Below are 19,931 nucleotides of genomic sequence, written 5' to 3'. Positions count from 1 at the left end.
CTTTTATTGTTTTTTTTTTTTTTATTTAGATAAAGAAATGTATTTATGGGAATAATATTTTTATTTTTTTTTTCATTATTTTGGAATATTTTTTTTTATTTTTTTTTACACATTTGAAATTTTTTTTTTTTACTTTTTTACTTTGTCCCAGGGGGGGACATCACAGATCAGTGATCTGACAGTTTGCACAGCACTCTGTCAGATCACTGATCTGACATGCAGCGCTGCAGCCTTCACAGTGCCTGCTCTGAGCAGGCTCTGTGAAGCCACCTCCCTCCCTGCAGGACCCGGATCCGCGGCCATCTTGGATCCGGGGCTGGAGGGAGCAGGGAGGGAGGTGAGACCCTCGCAGCAACGCGATCACATCGCGTTGCTGCGGGGGGCTCAGGGAAGCCCGCAGGGAGCCCCCTCCCTGCGCGGTGCTTCCCTGCACCGCCGGCACATCGCGATCATCTTTGATCGCGGTGTGCCGGGGGTTAATGTGCCGGGGGCGGTCCGTGACCGCTCCTGGCACATAGTGCCGGATGTCAGCTGCGATAAACAGCTGACACCCGGCCGCGATCGGCGGCGCTCCCCCCGTGAGCGCTGCCGATCGCATATGACGTACTATTGCGTCCTTGGGAAGTAAAGCCCACCCCACATGGACGCAATAGTACGTCTAATGGCAGAAAGGGGTTAATTAACCCTTTACCAACTCTAGGATTAGTAATGGATACGGTAGGTGTCTTATTGACACATCTCCATTACTAAGCCGGCTTAATGTCACCTTACAATAGAAAGGTGACATTAACCCCTCATTACCCCACTTGCCACCGCTACAGGGCAAGTGGGAAGAAGCGGGCAAAGCTCCAGAATTGGCACATCTAATAGATGCGCCTTTTCTGGACAGCTGCAGGCTGCTGTTTTTAGGCTGGGGGACCCATATCCAGAATAGTAGTCCTAGTTTTGCCGGGTTGGTTTAAAAACATAGGAGGACCCCACGTCGGGTTTTTCATTAATTCATTCTCCCCTGCTCGCCGGCAGAGCAGGAGACAATGGATCAAAGCCGCATTCAGCACCAGCTGCCGGGGAACAGTGCAGACAGACCGGCGGCAGTCCGTGTGGTACTGATGCGGCACACGGTTGTCGCACGTAGTACACACACGGGCACTGATATCTCTGGTACTGGTTTTCCGATACCGGAAATATCAGGATGTGTGAAGCCGGCCTTAAATATTAGACAAAGATAACACAAGTAAACACAAAATGCAGTTTTTAAATTCCTTTATTATTAAAGGAAAAATAAATCCAAACATACAGGTCCTGTGTGAAAAAGTGATTTTTCCCACTCATTATATACACTGCTCAAAAGAATAAAGGGAACATTTAAACAACACAATGTAACTCCAAGTCAATCACACTTCTGTGAAATCATCCTGTCCAGTTATGAAGCAACATTGATTGTAAATCAATTTCTCCTGCTGTTGTGCAAATAGAACAGACAATAGGTAGAAATGATAGTCAATTAACAAAACAACCCCTATAAATGAGTGGTTCTGCAGGTGGTGACTTCAGACCATTTCTCTGTTCTCATCCTTTTTGGCTGTTCTTTTGGTCTCTTTTACATTTTGTCATTGCTCTCATCCCTAGAGGTACAGGAGCATGAGGTAGAAGTTGCTCAGGTAGATCAGCTCATCCAGGACGGCACATCAATGCGAGCTGTGGCAAGAAGGGTAGCTGTGTCTGTCAGCACAGTGTCCAGAGCATGGAGCAGATACCTGGAGAAAGGCCAGTACACCAGGAGATGTGGAGAGGGCAACAATCCAGCAGCAGGACGGCTACCTCCTCTTTTGTGCAAGGTGGAATGGGAGGAGCAGTGCTAGAGCCCTGCAAAATGAACTCCAGCAGGCCACCAGCATCCATGTGTCTGCTTACTGTAAACTGTCAGAAACAGACTTCTTGAGGGTGGTATGAGGGCTCAAAGTCCACAAGTGGGTGTTGTGCTTGCAGCCCAACACTGTGTTGTAGGGAGATTGGCATTTGCCAGAGAACACCAATGACTGGCAGATTCAAAATTGGACCCCTGTGCTTTTCACGGATGAGAGCAGGTTCACACTGAGCACATGTGACAGAAGTGACAGAGTCTGGAAACGCCATGGAGAACGTTCTGCTGCCTGCAACATCCTCCAGCTTGACCGATTTGGCAATGGGTCAGTATTGGAGTGGGGAGGCATTTCTTTGGAGGATCGCATGCCCCTCCATGTGTTAGCCAGTGATACCCTGACTGCAATTAAGAACCAGGATGAAATCCTCAGACCTACTGTCAGACCATATGCAGGTGCACTAAGCCCTTTGTTCCTTCTAATGCAGGACAACGCTAGGCCTCATGTGGCTGAAGTGTGTTAGCAGTTCCTGCATGATGAAGGCATTGATGCTATGGACTGGCCTGCCCATTCCCCAGACCTGAATCCAATCGAGAACATCATGTCTCATTCCATCCACCAACACCACTTTGCACCACAGATGGTCAAGGAGTTGACTGATGCTTTATCCAGGTCTGGGAGGAGATCCCTCAGGAGAACATCCGCTGCCTCATCAGGACCATGCCAGACATTATAGGGAGGTCATACAGGCACGTGGAGGCCACAAATACTACTGAGCATAATTTTCTTGTCTTGAGGAATTTCCACTTAATTTGAATCCTTCTTGTTATTTGACTTTCCACTTTTATTTTGAGTATCATTCCGAATCCAGACCTCCGTGGGATATTAACCTCTTTCTGACATATGACGTACTATCCCGTCGAGGTGGTATGGGCCCGTATGACCACCGACGGGATAGTACGTCATCACCGATCAGCTGCGCTCACGGGGGGAAAGCGGCCGATCGGGGCCGGGTGTCAGCTGACTATCACAGCTGACATCACGGACCGCTCCTGGCACATTAACCCCCGGAACACTGCGATCAAACATGATCACAGCATTCCAGCGGCATAGGAAAGCATCGCGCAGGGAGAGGGCTCCCTGCGTGCTTCCCTGAGACCCTCGGAGCAACGCGATGTGATCCCGTTGCTCCGAAGGTCTCCTACCTCCTCCTCCCTGCAGGCCCCAGATCCAAAATGGCTGCGGGGCTCCTTCTGGGTCCTGCAGGGAGGTGGCTTGTAAGTGCCTGCTCAGAGCAGGCGCCAGCAAGCCTCCTTGCAGTGCCTGTCAGATCTCTGATCTGACACAGTGCACTGCAAAGTGTCAGATGAACGATCTGACACTATATAGTCATGTCCCCCCCTGGGGGAAAGTAAACAAGTAAAGAAAAAAATATTTACATGTTAAAAAAAAACAAAAAAAAACAAGACCTAAATAATGAAAAAACATATATTTAGGGTATGTTGACACGTTCCTGATTTCCATCCTTTTTTTTTCAGGACTGTTTTTTAAAAAACTGCAGCTCTTGGCAGAAAACGCAGGTCCTTTTTTGATGCGTTTTTTGATGCGTTTTTTGATGCGTTTTTTGATCCTTTTTTTTATGCAGTTTTCTATGCAGAGACTGTGTGTTTCCTAGGAAGCTTTTTAGGGCTAAAATGGCTGAAAATACCCTAACCCTACCCCTAACCCTAACCCTACCCCTAACCCTATTCTAACCTTAGTGAAAAAAAAAAAAAAAAAATTCTTAATTTTTTTATTGTCCCTACCAATGGGGGTGACAAAGGGGGGGGGTGTCATTTACTATTTTTTTATTTTGATCACTGAGATAGGTTATATGTCAGTGATCAAAATGCACTTTGGAGCGAATCTGCCGGCCGGCAGATTCGGCGGGCGCACTGCGCATGCGCCCGCCATTTTGCAAGATGGCGGCGCCCAGGGAGAAGACGGCTGGACGGACACCGGGAGGCCAGGTAAGTATAAGGGGGGGAGATTAGGGCACGGGGGGGGGGGGCATCGGAGCATGGGGGGTGGGGGAACATCAGAGCACGGGGGAGGGGCATTGGAGCATGGGGGGGTGGGATCGGGGCAGCCACACTCCACCCACGCACTTCCGCCCACTTCCCCGCACTTCCTGCTGCAGCGGTTCTGCACCACGAACCGCAATAAAACCCGCAGATCTATTTTTGATCTGCGGGTTTTACTGCGGGTTTGACCTCACAATGGAGGTCTATGGGTGCAGAACCGCTGCGGCTCCGAAAAAAGAAGTGACATGGTACTTCTTTTTTTCCCGCAGTTATTCAGCGCGGCTTTTTTTTTTAAATTCAGGATCATGTGCACAGTGGTTCCTGTTTTCCATAGGGTACATTGTACTGTACCCTGCATGGAAAACAGCTGCGGAACCGCAGCGGCAAAAACGCTGCGGTTCCGCAGTAAAAAACGCACTGTGTGAACATGGCCTTATATTTTGTTCCACTAAATGCATTTCTTTATCTAAATAAAAAAAACAATAAAAATACACATATTTAGTATCGGCGCGTCCGTAACGACCTGACCTATAAAGCTGTCCCACTAGTTAACCCCTTCAGTGAACACTGTAAAAAAATAACGCTTTATTATCATACCGCCGAACAAAATGTGGAATAATACGCGATCAAAAAGAGGGATATAAAAAAACATGGTACCGCTGAAAACATCATCTTGTCCCGCAAAAAACAGATACAGCGTCATCAGCAAAAAAAAAAAAGTTATAGTCTTCAGAATAAAGCGATACAAAAATAATTATTTTTTATATAAAATAGTTTTTATCGTATAAAAGCGCCAAAACATAAAAAAAAAAATGATATAAATGAGGTATCGCTGTAATCGTACTGTCCCGAAGAATAAATCTGCTTTATCAATTTTACCAAACGTTGAATGTCCCCCCCCCCCCAAAAAAAGAAATTCATGAATTGCTGGTTTTTGGTCATTCTGCCTCCCAAAAATCGGAATAAAAAGAGATAAAAAAATGTCACGCGCCCAAAAATCTACTTTATAATTGTCTAAGGGTCACTTCGTCTGTCTGTTTGTCTTTCTGTCTGTCTGTCACGGATATTCATGCGACGGGCACAGTCCAGAAGAAAATGGCCGCTCCTTCCTCCCCGCAGTCAGTGCCCGGCGCCCGCATATTCCCCTCCGGTCAGCGCTCACACATGGTTAATGGCAGCGTTGACCGCGGTGTAACGCACTTGGTTAACGCTGCTATTAACCCTGTGTGACCAACTTTTTACTATTCATGCTGCCTATGCAGCATGAATAGTAAAAAGATCTAATGTTAAAAATAATAAAAAAAAATAAAAAATAGTTATATACTCACCCTCCGGTGGCCCCCTGGATCAAGAACCGGCCTTTCCCGCTCCTCGCGACGCCCCGGTGACCGCTCCATGCATTGCGGTCTCGTGAGATGATGACGTAGCGAGAAGCGTCGGTAACTGCTTTGATCCGGGGGCCAACGGAGGGTGAGTATATCACTATTTATTATTTTTATTTTTTTTAACAGGGATATGGTGCCCACATTGCTATAGACTGTGTGGGCTGTGCAATATACTACGTGGGCTGGGCAATATACAACGTGGGCTGCGCAATATACTACGTGGGCTGCGCAATGTACTACGTGGGCTGCGCAATGTACTACGTGGGCTGCGCAATGTACTACGTGGGCCGCGCAATGTACTACGTGGGCCGGGCAATGTACTACGTGGGCCGGGCAATGTACTACGTGGGCCGCGCAATGTACTACGTGGGCCGCGCAATGTACTACGTGGGCCGCGCAATGTACTACGTGGGCCGCGCAATGTACTACGTGGGCCGCGCAATGTACTACGTGGGCCGCGCAATGTACTACGTGGGCTGCGCAATGTACTACGTGGGCCGCGCAATGTACTACCTGGGCTGCGCAATGTACTACGTGGGCTGCGCAATGTACTGCGTGGGCTGCGCAATATACTACGTGGGCTGTGCTATACACTACGCATACATATTCTAGCATACCCGATGCGTTAGAATCGGGCCACCATCTAGTGGTACATCTAAAAACGTCAACTCGTCCTGCAAAAAAACAAGACCTCACATGACTCTGTGGACCAAAATATTGAAAAATTATGGCTCTCAAAATGTGGAGACACAAAAACAATTTTTTGCAATAAAAAGTGTCATCACCACCTTAGTTTGGGAAAAATATTAAAATAAAAAAATGTATTTATTTCCATTTTCCCATTAGGGTTAGGGATAAAGTTAGGGTTAGGGTTGTTGCTAAAGTAAGGGTTAAGGTTGGGGCTAAAGTTAGGGTTGGGGCTAAAGTTAGGGTTGGGGCTAAAGTTAGGGTTAGGGGTGTGGTTAGGGTTACGGTTGGGATTAAGGGTGTGTCAGGGTTAGGGGTGTGGTTAGGGTTATGGTTGGGATTAGGGGTGTGTTGGCGTTAGGGGTGTGGTTAGGGTTGGGATAAGGGATGTGTTCGGGGTAGGTTTTCAGTTAGAATTGGGGGGTTTCCACTGTTTAGGCACATCAGGAGCTCTCCAAATGCGACATGGCATCCGATCTCAATTCCAGCCAATTTTCCATTGAAAAGTCAAACGGTGCTCCTTCCCTTCCAAGCTCTGCCATGCACCCAAACAGTGGTTTATCCCCACATATTGGGTATCAGCGTACTCAGGACAAATTGCACAACAACTTTTGGGGTCCAATTTCTTCTGTTACCCTTGGTAAAATAAAACAAATTGTTGCTGAAGTAAATTTTTTGTGAAGAAAGTTAAATGTTCATTTTTTGTTAAACATTCCAAAAATTCTTGTGAAACACCTGAAGGGTTAATATACTTCTTGAATGTGGTTTTGAGCACCTTGAGGGGTGCAGTTTTTAGAATGGTGTCACACTTGGGTATTTTCTATCATATAGACCCTTCAAAGTGACTTCAAATGTGATGTGCTCCCTAAAAAAAATGGTGTTGTAAAAATGAGAAATTGCTGGTCAACTTTTAACCACTTATAACTCCCTAACAAAAAAAAAATTGGGTTCCAAAATTGTGCTGGTGTAAAGTAGACATGTGGGAAATGTTACTTATTAAGTATTTTTTGTGATATATCTCTGTGATTTAAGGGCATACAAATTAAAGTTGGAAAATTGCGAAATTTTCAAAATTTTGGCCAAATTTCCATTTTTTCACAAATAAATGCAGGTAATATCAAAGAAATTTTACCACTATCATGAAGTACAATATGTCACGAGAAAACAAAGTCAGAATCATCAGGATCTGTTCAAGCGTTCCAGAGTTATAACCTCATACAGGGACAGTGGTCAGAATTGTAAAAATTGGCCCGATCATTAACGTGAAAACCACGCTTGGGGGTAAAGGGGTTAATTTTGATTTACATTGATAATTTTTATGTTTTATTGTTCTCAACGCATTCCATTATGTAATGAATAAAGATTTGCAACTGGAATATTCAGTGATATCTAGGATGTGGTATTTTAGTGCTCCCTTTATTTTTTTGAGCAGTGTGTATTTATTTTTTTCTTAATCAATGACAGTTCTGAGTGTGCAGTATAGTATTTAATGCAGTGTAAAATTTCCTATAAAAGGTATGTGCACACAATCAGTAAACACAGCAGGTTGGATGCTGCGTACTTGTGCAGCATCCAATCCGCAACATTCAGATGTTACAGCATAGTGGATGGGATTTCAAGAAATCCCATGTCCACTATGCGTCCAGAGACACCTGTGGCTCACCCGCGGAGATGTACATGTGGCACGTCTCTCCAGACAACAGCATGTCAATTTCTCTTGTGGAGACACAAGTCTCCGCAAGATAAATATCACCCATAAAATGTATTGGATGCGGTGAATCAGTGAATACATACATACCTGCATTCAATAGACAGCAGCGCTGTCAGTTCCTAATCGTGTGCACATGCCCTGAGACCTTTCAGTTTCACAGTTCAATAAATATTCACTGATGGATTCTAGCAGCCAATCAGCACAAGGTTCTTGTTTTTGGCTAGTAGAAGTACATACCTGCAGCTGGGATATAGTGCCCTTACATAGCGCAGCACATTACAGTAACATACGCACTTTAAAGGTCTATTTCCACAATTGTAAGTTATCGCCTTATCCATAGGATAGGAAATAACTTACCGATTGCTGGGGGTCATTGTCTATGGGACTGCCAGAGAGAGCCAAGTACAGTACTTGATTATTTTTGGCAGCACCAAAGTTACTAAATGGAGTGAAGGTTGAGTATGTGTACACACTGCGGCTGGCCACGTGGTTGAAGTTCTGCCTTTGAAAAAGTCATTGGCTGCATGACCGTGAATCAAAGATATGCCGATAAAGGCCACTGCACTGTGCAGAGTTATGGCTGAAAGCCACCAGATGAGGTCTCATCCTTGCTTTGATACATTGTACTTTTGTGTTAACCATTAAAAAAAGAACAATGAAAAGAATGAAAAAATTACAATATACATTTTATTACATGCCCTACAAATTAATTATACACAAATTTTATAATAAGCATAGTGATGAATACCTGCAGCCCCGATTTTTTGTCAGCTGATGTTTCCAGAGACATAAAAGTCTCTCTGGTAGCTTTCAGTAATCCCACTGAAAAACACAAGATATCTGTTCATTTTTATGTATGCTTTATAAAATGCTGTGTTTAACAGAAAACAAATATAATAAGATATAACAGGTTAAAGGGAACCTGTCACTCGAATCGTGCTGCCAAAACCAAGGGGAGGATGAATCTGAGTTTGGCTGCATGATGGCAGCCAGGTATGTTTTTCTTTAACCCCTTTACCCCCGAAGGTGGTTTGCACGTTAATGACCCAGGCCAATTTTTACAATCCTGACAACTGTCCATATATAGGGTAATAATTCTGGAACACTTCAACGGATCCTGGCGATTCTGAGACAGTTTTCTTCATGATATATTATACTTCGTGATAGTGGTAACATTTCTTCGGTATGACTTGCGTTTATTTGTGGGGAAAAAAAACGGAAATTTGGCAAAAAATTAGCAATTTTACACCTTTGAATTTTCATGCCCTTAAATCACAAAGATATGTCACACAAAATAATTAATAATTAACTTTACATCTAATTTACATCAGCACAATTTTGAAACCAAAATGTATTTTTTGTTAGGAAGTTATCCGGGTTAAAAGTTAAAGAGCGAGTTTTCATTTTTCAAACAAAATCATTTTTTTTTTAGGGACCTCACATTTGAAGTCACTTTGAAGGGTCTATATGATAGATACCCAAAAGTGCCACCATTCTAAAAACTGCATCCTCCAAGGTGCTCAAAACCACATTCAAGAAGTTTATTAACCCTTCAGGTGCTTCACAGGATTTTTTGGAATGTGGAAAAAAAATGAACATTTAACTTTTTTTTCACAAAAAATTTACTTCAGATACAAATTTTTTATTTCGACAAGGGTAACAGGAACAAATGTACCCCAAAACTTGTGTAATTTCTCCTGAGCGTACCACTACCCTATATGAGGGAGAAAAACACAGAGCACAGCAAAGCTCGGAAGGGAAGGAGCGCCATTTGACTTTCTGAATGCAAAATTTGCTGGAACAATTGGAGGATGCCATGTCGTCTTTGGAGAGCCTGTGATGTGTCTAAACAGTGAAAATCACCCACAAGTGACACCATTTTGGAAATTAGACAGCTCAGGGAACTGATCTAGATGTGTGGTGAGCACATTTAACCCTCATGTGCTTCACAGAAGTTTATAACGTTGAGCCGTAAAAATAAAAAAAATTTTTTTTCCCCACAAATATGTTTTTATCCTAAAATATTCCATTTTAATAATGGTAACAGGAGAAATTTCACCATACAATTTGTTGTGCAATTCCTCCTGCGAACGCCGATACCCCATATGTGGGGGAATACTACTTTTGAGGTACAGTGCAAAGCTCAGAAGGGAAAAGGTGCAATATTGGAGTTCAGATTTTGCTGGAATGGTTTGAGGGTGCCATGTCACATTGGCAGAGCCCCTGAGGTGCCGGAACATCAAAACCCCCGATATGTAAACTCATTTTACAGACTACACTCCTCAATTAATTCATCTAGGGGTGCAGTGATCATATTGACATCACGGGTGTGTCACAGAATTTTATACCATTGGGCAGTGAAGAAAAAATAACTAAGTGGGTAAACATTGCACCATAATTTGCCCCACAATTTCTACTGAACGTGGCAATACCCTATATGTGGCTGTACAGTAGTGTTGAGCATTCCGATACCGCAAGTATCGGGTATCGGCCGATATTTGCGGTATCGGAATTCCGATACCGAATTCCGATACTTCCCGCGTATCGGATACCGGAATCGGAAGTTCCCAGAATTCAAACTGCACGCAGCAGCCAATGAGGAATGATTGGAAGTGTGGGCACATCCTGTTTAGCATGGTGGGCATGTAAGTACTGGCAAGGCTGTGATTGGCTGCTGAAATGATGTCACTCTGCACTATAAAAAACGCTGCCGCCATTTTGCGCTCACTCTGCTGTGATTTCAGTTAGGGACAGGACGCTGTGTTCTAACTGAGGGCCAGTTGAGCTAGCTAATTGCTTTATTTTCCTTTCCAAAGGCTAATTTAGCAAAACGCTGTGTGTTCTTCACTGTTCACCTTGCTCTTGCCTTGCAGCGCTGTTTTAACAGCGTTCTGCAAGGTCTCTGTGTGTGTATGTGTGTGTGCAGCTCACTCTGTAGTCTGTGTGCAGCCATATACCCGGTTGTATTCAGCTCAGGGGGGGTTCACACTGCCTCACACAGTTGTCCTTTTTTGCTCATAGTGCAGCCTGCTGCACATTTTTTCTCAAATTTCCTATTAGTGTTTTTCCACCCGTCTCCAGCTAAATAGTGGAAAAACACTACATAGGATAACCTAGAGGGGGGTTTTTGGGCCTTGCAGCGCCGTTTACGGCTGTCTGCACGGTCTCCGTGTGAGCCCAGCTCGCCCTGTAGTCTGTGTGCAGCTATAGCCGGTTGGATTCAGCTCAGGGTTCTTTACTGGCTCATACCTTGAGAAAAAATTTCCTTTCTTTCAAATAGTGCAGCCTGTTTAAAAATTTTAAAAAAAATTCCCTATTAGTGTTTTTCCACCCGTCTCCAGCTAAATTGTGGAAAAACACTACATAGGATAACCTAGAGGGGGGTTTTTGGGCCTTGCAGCGCCGTTTACGGCTGTCTGTGTGTGGTAGTGTGTGACAATGGCCGAAATCTGGTGGCAGCTTTGGCCCTTGGCAACCTCACTCACATCCCATGTCTGGCACATGTGCTCAATTTGGTTGTGCAGAGTTTTCTGAGGGACTATCCGGATCTTGATGCCCTGCTGCACAAGGTCCGCCTAGAGTGTGCTCACTTGCGGCGTTCCAGCTTGGCCAGATCCCGCATTGCTGATCTGCAGCGCCGATTCCGCCTTCCGGAACACCGCATCATATGTGACCTACCTACCCGGTGGAATTCCACGTTACATATGTTGGAGCGGTTGTGTGAGCAGCAGCAAGCAGTTATGGAGTACCAGCTGCATCAGGCGCAAAGAAGTCGCAGTCAGCGCCGATCAGACTTCACAACCACAGAGTGGGCCACTATGAAGGACGTCTGCCAGGTTTTGCGTCCTTTTGATTATTCCACGCGGATGGCAAGTGCAGATGATGCACTAGTCAGCATGACTGTCCCCCTTATCTGCCTGCTTCAGCAAACTTTGCAAGGGTTAAGGGATGATGTTGTGGAAGAGGTGGAGGATGAGGAGTCACCTTTTCCATCAGCTTCTGGAGAGTCAGCGCCACGTGGTTCCTCACAAAGGGGTGCGCAGGGGCCAATTTGTGAGGAGGATGAGGAGGAGTCAATGGAGGAGGAAGAGCTCCGTCCAGAGGAGGGAGCGACACAATTGTCCAGTGGTCAGTGTGTACAGCGAGGGTGGGGTGATGACGAGCGGGCAGAGATCATGTCTCAAGCAGGGCACAGCGTTTCTGGGCCAGTTGGCACTCTGCAGCACATGGTGGATTTCATGCTGCAGTGCCTGAGAAACGACCGCCGCATCGACCACATTCTCAACATGCCTGATTATTGGGTGTTCACCCTCCTCGATCCTCGCTACCGGGACAACGTCCAAAACCTCATCCCAGCGTTGACCCGGGAGCGTAAATTGCGGGAGTACCACGACACACTGGTGAATTCCATCATCTTCTCCTGTCCAACTGAGAGGAGTGCTGCTAGTGCTTTACAAAGCAGCTCAGTGCGTCGAGGCAGTGGGGGAGGCTCTGCCCAAAGAGGGAGCAGAAGCAGTGCCTCTGCCCAAGGCAAGCCCAGTATGGCACAACTCTGGCACACTTTTGTGTGCCCGCCCCAAATGTCTACACCATCACCGGCGGCTCCAGTCAGCAGGAGGCAACGGTTCCGTCAGATGGTGACAGACTACATGGCTTGCCCTCTTACTGTACTCCCAGACGGCTCTTCCCCGTTCAAGTTTTGGGTCTCTAAGCTGGATACATGGCCAGAGCTAAGCCAGTATGCATTGGAGGTGCTGGCTTGCCCTGCGGCTAGTGTCTTATCGGAACGTGTCTTTAGTGCCGCAGGTGGTGTACTAACAGACCGTCGCATGCGACTGTCCTCCGATAACGTTGACCGGCTTACTTTCCTGAAAATGAACCAGGCCTGGATCTCGCAGGAATTTGCCACTCCTCTGCCTGATTAAGTAATTGGGTGTCATCCAGGTCTCCTGCTGTGTTCATCTTTCTACCACCTGAACTGCTATTCCTGGGCTCCAACACCGCCAGTTGCGGCTCAGAAGTGCAGGCTGCACAGTAAAAACATACGACCCAGTGTTATTGGGTTTCAGTAACGTCAGCTGATCCCCAGCTGTGTGGCCGGCAATGTGTCCTGCGACCGCCACGCTGGCACAACAACCTAAATGTAAGGGAACCTGTCCCCCCCCCCCCCCCCGTCGTTTGTTACTGAAAGAGCCATCTTGTGCAGCAGTAATGCTGCACAAGGAAAAGGTAGCTCTTTTTTTTAGCTCCTTGCACACGCAGAACTTAACACTTATAAAATGTGTTCACTGATACCGTTATACTGTCCCGGAGCTGGGACTGTCCTTCGCAATGTGACGCAGCACAGCCGTCATTCCTACCCCCTTGGTGCCATGCGCTGCCTCCTCAGCGTTGTTTTAAGCTGTCACGGAGCCTGCGCTGTTCTGTTATCCCTTGGGCATGCCCTATTTGCGCTGCCTGTCTTCTGACATAATTTGGTGTCAGGCTGGCTGCGCCTGTGCGGCCGCGCTGCCCGAGATCCCGCCTCGCTGTGTCTTCTGATTGAGTCACACTGCGGGCCTGGGATCCATGGGCATGCGCAGTGCATATCTTCCCCTCGGGCTCTCGCTCATTTCCCTCCGCCTTCTTTAGACTGTGCGCCGTCAGCTGATCCCTAATAGCATGCCACGGCCGTGACACCGCACAGTCTGAAGAAGAGGGAAGGAGGGGAGTGAGAGTCGAGGATATGCACTGTGCATGTCCATGGTTCCAAGGCCCGCAGTGGGATTACGTTGGACGAGACTGCGAGGTGGGATCTGGAGCAGCGTGGACGCACAGGCAGTAACAGCCTGACACCAAATTATGTCAGAAGACAGGCAGCGCTAATTGGGCATGGCCAAGGGCTAACAGAACAGCGCAGGCTCCGTGACAGCTTAAAACAACGCTGAGGAGGCAGCGCACGGCACCAAGGGGATAGGAATGTCAGCTGTGCTGTGTCCCATTACGAAGGAAATTCGCACCTCCGGGACGGTTTAACGGTATAAGGGGACACATTTTTAGTGTTTACTTCGGTGTTTGCAAGGAGCATAATTAAAAGAACCACCTTTTCCTTTTGCATCGTTAGTGATGCACAAGATGGCTCTTTCAGCTACAAACGTCTTGGGGGGGGGGGGTTAAAGGTTCCCTTTCAACTTGCTACAATCAGGCTTCGGCCTACACTCTGTTCCTCTGCTCCTCCTGCTGTCCCTGGGCTCTAACACCGCCAGTTGGTGCCTGGAAGTGCTGTGTGCACAGTCAACAGTCGCTCCTCTGTTATTGGGGTTCAGTAACGTCAGCTGATCCCCAGCTGTGTGTGCGGCAATACCTCCAATCTGCTCCTCCTGCTGTCCCTGGGCTCTAACACCGCCAGTTGGTGCCTGAAAGTGCTGTGTGCACAGTCAACAGTCGCTCCTCTGTTATTGGGGTTCAGTAACGTCAGCTGATCCCCAGCTGTGTATCCGGCAACGTGTCATGCGACCGCCACGCTGGCACAACTAAAATGTAAGGTGACCTGTCCCCCCCCCCCCAGGCGTTTGTTACTGAAAGAGTCACCATGTGCAGCACTAATACTGCACAAGGGAAAGGTCGCTCTTGAAATTATGCTCCTTGCAAACGCTGAACTACACACTCATGTAATGTGTCCCCTCACACCGTCCAACCGTCCCGGAGGTGGGACTTTCCTTTGTAATGTGACGCAGCACAGCCGTCATTGCTACCCCCTTGGCACCGTGCGCTGCCTCCTTAGCGTTGTTTGATTCCGTCATGGACCCTGCGCTGTTATGTTATCCCGTGGCCATGCACAGTTTGCGCTGCCCGTCCTCTGACATCATTTGTTGTCGTCCTGGCTGCGCCTGTGCGTCCACGCTGCCCGAAATCACACCTCGCAGTGTCGTCTAATGTGATCACACAGTGGGCCTGGTATCCATGGCCATGCGCAGTGCATCTACTAGCCTCTCACTCCCCTTCTTCACGCTTCTTCAGACTAGGCGGCGTCAGCTGATCCCTAATAGCATGCCACGGCCGTGACGCCGCACAGTCTGAAGAAGCAGGAAGGAGGTGAGTGAGAGGCGATGATATGCACTGCGCATGCCCATGGATCCCTGGCCCGCAGTGGGACTACATTAGATGACACTGCAAGGTTTGATCTCGGGCAGCTTGGACGCACAGGCACTGCCAGCCTGACACCTACATGATGTCAGAAGACGGCCACCGCTAACTGTGCATGGCCAAGGGATAACATTACAGCGCGGGCTCCGTGACAGAACCAAACAACGTTGAGGAGGTGGCGCCCGGCACCAAGGGGGTTGGAATGACGGCTGTGCTGTGTCACATTACAAAGGAAAGTCCCACTTCCGGGATGGCTTGACGGTGTGAGGGGACACATTATATGAGTGTGTACTTCAGCGTTTGCAAGGAGCATAATTTTCGGAGCCACCATTTTCCATGTGCAGTATTACTGCTGTACAAGATGGCTCTTTCAGCAACAAATGCCTGGGGGGGGGGGGGGTTAAAGGTTCCCTTTCAACTTGCTACACTGCAGGCTTCGGCCTACACTCTGCTCCTCTTTGATTCCCTGGGTTTCAACACTGTCAGTTGCCACCTGGAAGTGTTGTCTACACAGAAAAAACACTAGGTGATGTGTCAGTGGGGTTCAGCACCGCCAGCTGTTCCCCTGCTGTGTAGTCAGCAACGTGTCCAGCACAAGCCACGCTGGCACAACAGAACAAAAGCTGCCACCAGTGCAGGCTTCGGCCTACACTCTGCTCCTCTCCTCCTCCTGCTGACTCTGGGCTCAAACACCGCTAGTTTTTGCCCGGAAGTGCTAGCTGCACAGAGAAAAACACCAGCCAATGTGTAAGTGGGGTTCAGCAACGCCAGCTGTTCCCCTGCTGTGTAGCCGGCAACGTGACCTGCAAACGCCACGCAGGCACATGAACTGAAATTAAAGGGAACCTGGCCCCACCCCCCCAGGTGTTTCTATGTTTCATTGAGACCATTCCACTGTCCCTGAGGTGTGACTTTCCTTTCTAATGATACGCAGCACCCCCCTTGGTAGCGTTTCCCGTCTTTTGTCATCATGGTTAGCTGGCTGCGCCTGTGCATCCACCCTGCTAGAAACAACGCCCCTCGTTGTCATATTTATTTTGTCAGCGAGGGTGTGGTTTATGGGCACGAGCAGTGCATATGTTCGCCTGTCTTAACTCATCTCCTTCCGCCTTCTTCAGACTGTGCGGCCTCCTGGCCGTGGTAGGCGATAAGGGATCAGCTGAGGCCGCCCAGTCTGAAGCAGGTGTAAGGACATGTGTGAGCGGCAAACCTATTTACTGCACAAGGCCACGAATCCCAGCCACGCAGTGTGATTTTTTGAAAACACACTGTGGGTCTGGGATTCATGTCCATCGCTAACCGCAACGGCCGACATGAAATGAGGTCAGAAGACAGGAAGCGCTCACAGCGCATGGCCAAGGGATCACAATAGCGCAGACTCCTGTACAGCAAATAACAACGCTCAGGAATCTGCGCCCAGCAGCTAGGTGTAAATTTTGACACCTGTGCTGCATCTCCTTAAAAAGACAAGTCACGCCTCCACTACTGTTTGACAGTATAGTGGGCTAAATAGTGTACGTGTTTTATTCAGCGTGTGCAAGGAGCAAATTAAATAGAGCAACCTTTTACTTGTGCAGCATTAATGCTGCACAAGGTGTGGCTCTTGTACCTTGCAACACCTGAGGGGGGGTTAAAGGTAACCTTTGAAATTGGTTCAACTAGGCTTCGGCCTACACTCTGCTCCTCTCCTGCTGACCCTGGGCTCAAACACCGCTAGTTTTTGCCCGGAACTGCTAGCTGCACAGAGAAAAACACCAGTCAATGTGTTAGTGGGGTTCAGCACCGCCAGCTGTTCCCCTGCTGTGTAGTCAGCATCGTGTCCAGCACAAGCCACGCTGGCACAACTGACCAAAAGCTGCCACCAGTGCAGGCTTCGGCCTACACTCTGCTCCTCTCCTCCTCCTGCTGACCCTGGGCTCAAACACCTCCAGTTTCTGCCCGGAAGTGCTAGCTGCACAGAGAAAAACACCAGCCAATGTGTTAGTGGGGTTCAGCACCGCCAGCTGTTCCCCTGCTGTGTAGCCGGCATCGTGTCCAGCACAAGCCACGCTGGCACAACCGACCAAAAGCTGCCACCAGTGCAGGCTTCGGCCTACACTCTGCTCCTCTCCTCCTCCTGCTGACCCTGGGCTCAAACACCTCCAGTTTCTGCCCGGAAGTGCTAGCTGCACAGAGAAAAACACCAGCCAATGTGTTAGTGGGGTTCAGCACCGCCAGCTGTTCCCCTGCTGTGTAGCCAGCATCGTGTCCAGCACAAGCCACGCTGGCACAACCGACCAAAAGCTGCCACCAGTGCAGGCTTCGGCCTACACTCTGCTCCTCTCCTCCTCCTGCTGACCCTGGGCTCAAACACCGCTAGTTTTTGCCCGGAACTGCTAGCTGCACAGAGAAAAACACCAGCCAATGTGTTAGTGGGGTTCAGCACCGCCAGCTGTTCCCCTGCTGTGTAGCCGGCAACGTGTCCTGCAAACGCCACGCAGGCACATGAACTGAAATTGAAGGGAGCCTGCCCCCCACCCCCAGGTGTTTCTATGTATAACAGCCACCTTGTACAGCAGTACTGCTGCATTTGTACAAGGTGGCTGACTTTTTTCTCCTTGCCCACGTGGAACTCAACACGTACAAAATGTGTCTCATTAGAGACCATTCAACTGTCCCTGAGGTGTGACTTTCCTTTCTAATGACACGCAGCAACCCCATTGTTAGCGCTGCCCGTCTTCTGACATCATTGGTTGGCTGGCTGTGCCTGTGCGTCCGCCCTGCCCGACACAACGCCCCTCGTTGTCTCATATATTTTGACTGCGAGGGTGTGATTGATGGGCACGAGCAGTGCATATGTTCCCCTGTCTTCACTCCCCTCCTTCCGCCTTCTTCTGACTGTGCGGCCTCATGGCCGCCGGCATGCGATAAGGGATCAGCTGAGGCCGCCCAGTCTGAAGCAGGTGTAAGGACATGTGTGAGCGGCGAACATATTTACTGCACAAGGCCACGAATCCCAGCACCGCAGTGTGACTTTAGGAAAAGGCACTGTGGGTCTGGGATTTATGGCCATGGTTAACCGCACCGGCCAACATGAAATGAGGTCATGAGACGGCCTGCACTAACAGGGTATTGCCAAGGGATAACACAAGAGCGCAGTTTCCTGTACTGCAAATAACAACGGTAAGGAATCTGCGCCCAGCACCTAGGTGTAAATTTGTACACCTGTGCTGCGTCTCCTTAAAAAGGCAAGTCACGCCTCCACTACTGCTTGACAGTATAATGGGCTAAATAGTGTACGTGTTTTATTCAGCGTGTGCAAGGAGCAAAATTAAGAGAGCAACCTTTGACTTGTGCATCATTAATGCAGTTCAAGGTGTGGCTCTTGTACCTTGCAACACCTGAGGGGGGGTTAAAGGTTACCTTTGAAATTGGTTCAACTAGGCTTCGGCCTACACTCTGCTCCTCTCCTCCTCCTGCTGACCCTGGGCTCAAACACCGCCAGTTGTAGCCTGGAAGTGCTAGCTGCACAGAGAGGGTGACTGCGAGGGTGTGATTGATGGGCACGAGCAGTGCATATGTTCCCCTGTCTTCACTCCCCTCCTTCCGCCTTCTTCTGACTGTGCGGCCTCATGGCCGCGGCATGCGATAAGGGATCAGCTGAGGCCGCCCAGTCTGAAGCAGGTGTAAGGACATGTGTGAGCGGCGAACATATTTACTGCACAAGGCCACGAATCCCAGCACCGCAGTGTGACTTTAGGAAAAGGCACTGTGGGTCTGGGATTTATGGCCATCGTTAACCGCACCGGCCAACATGAAATGAGGTCATAAGACGGGCAGCTCTAACAGGGCATTGCCAAGGGATAACACAAGAGTGCTGACTCCTGTACAGCAAATAACAACGCTCAGGAAGCTGCGCCAAGCACCAAGGCGTTATTTGGGACACCTGTGCTGCGTCTCCTTAAAAAGCCAAGTCACGCATCCACTACAGTTTGACTGTAGAATGGGCAAAATTGTGTACGTCTTTCATTCAGCGTGTGCAAGTAGACAAATTAATAGAGCAACCTTTCACTTGTGCAGCATTAATACTGCACAAGGTGTGTCTCTTGTACTTTGTAACACCTGAGGGGGGGTTAAAGGTTTCCGTTGAAATTGGTTCAACTAGGCTTCGGCCTACACTCTGCTCCTCTCCTCCTCCTCCTCCTGCTTCACCACGGGCTCTAACATCGCTAGTTTTTGCCCGCAAGTGCTAGCTGCACAGAGAAAAACACCCGCCATTGTGTTAGTGGGGTTCAGCAACGCCAGCTGTTCCCACACTGTGTAGCCGGCAAAGTGTCCTGCAAACGCAACGCTGACACAAAGCTGCCTCCAGTGCAGGCTTCGGCCTACACTCTGCTCCCCATGCTTACCCTTTGCTCCAGCACCGCTAGTTGGGGCTCTAGGAAGACAATCTTTAATAGGCAACGCATCTGGGTTCCAGCACCGCCAGCTGGTTCTCGGCAGTGTTTTTGTCACAGGTACTCCCTCGTGCCAAACCTGGTTTCAGCACCGTCAGCTGTTTCCGGGTTGTGTCAAGCTCACTGAGACGCCTATGCTTGCCCCGTCGTGTTGCGGTCGGGTTAGCCAACTCCAGGGTGCCTCCAGTTTAGGAGCTTCCTATGTGGGCTGCGTGAACTGGTAGTCAAGGCTGGTTCTGTAGTGCCAGTAGGCCCAGCTCCCCCTGTAGGACTGTTGGGGTTCGGTAACTGCGGCTGCCTCGCGGCCTAGCTGTTCTCTCCTCTCCTGTGGGCCTTCGGGTCCACCACCTGGTTCCAGCACCGTCAGCTGGTTCCAGGCCGAGCCTTTGGCTTAGGTGCCTCCTCCTGGGTATCCGAGTTCCGCCAACGTCAGGCGGTCCTTGGTAGTGCTTTTAAGCGCGGGCACCTACAGCTTAGTAACCGGGTTCCAGCACCGCCAGCTGGTCCTCGGTCGTGCCATTAGCTCTTGCACACTGGGGCAACGCATCTGGGTTCCAGCACCGCCAGCTGGTTCTCGGCAGTGTTCTTGTCACAGGTACTCCCTCGTGCCAAGCCTGGTTTCAGCACCGTCAGCTGTTTCCGGGTTGTGTCAAGCTCACTGA

The 19,931-nt window shown here is 48.7% G+C and overlaps 1 protein-coding gene across 5 annotated transcripts in view; it reads right to left on the bottom strand.

Moving 5' to 3' along the window:
- Window positions 1–19,931, bottom strand: part of GJC1 (gap junction protein gamma 1) — a 154,725-nt gene that overhangs the window by 9,117 nt on the left and 125,677 nt on the right. For 2 of the 5 annotated variants that reach the window (XM_069751393.1, XM_069751390.1), the window contains exons 2-3: window positions 8,457–8,530; window positions 5,928–5,984 (exon numbers count right to left, since the gene is read on the bottom strand). The exons of 1 other annotated variant lie outside the window; for it this stretch is intronic. The gene's annotated coding sequence lies outside the window, so the exon portion shown is untranslated. The remainder of the gene's footprint in view (window positions 1–5,927; window positions 5,985–8,456; window positions 8,531–19,931) is intronic. 2 more of the 5 variants (XM_069751391.1, XM_069751389.1) reach the window with 1 other exon arrangement.

Source organism: Ranitomeya imitator, chromosome 2 (assembly GCF_032444005.1).
Source record: "Ranitomeya imitator isolate aRanImi1 chromosome 2, aRanImi1.pri, whole genome shotgun sequence".
In the NCBI taxonomy this organism is placed as follows: domain Eukaryota; kingdom Metazoa; phylum Chordata; class Amphibia; order Anura; family Dendrobatidae; genus Ranitomeya; species Ranitomeya imitator.
The sequence above is the reverse complement of the archived record's forward strand: the minus strand, read 5'-3'. Positions and strand labels throughout refer to the sequence as shown.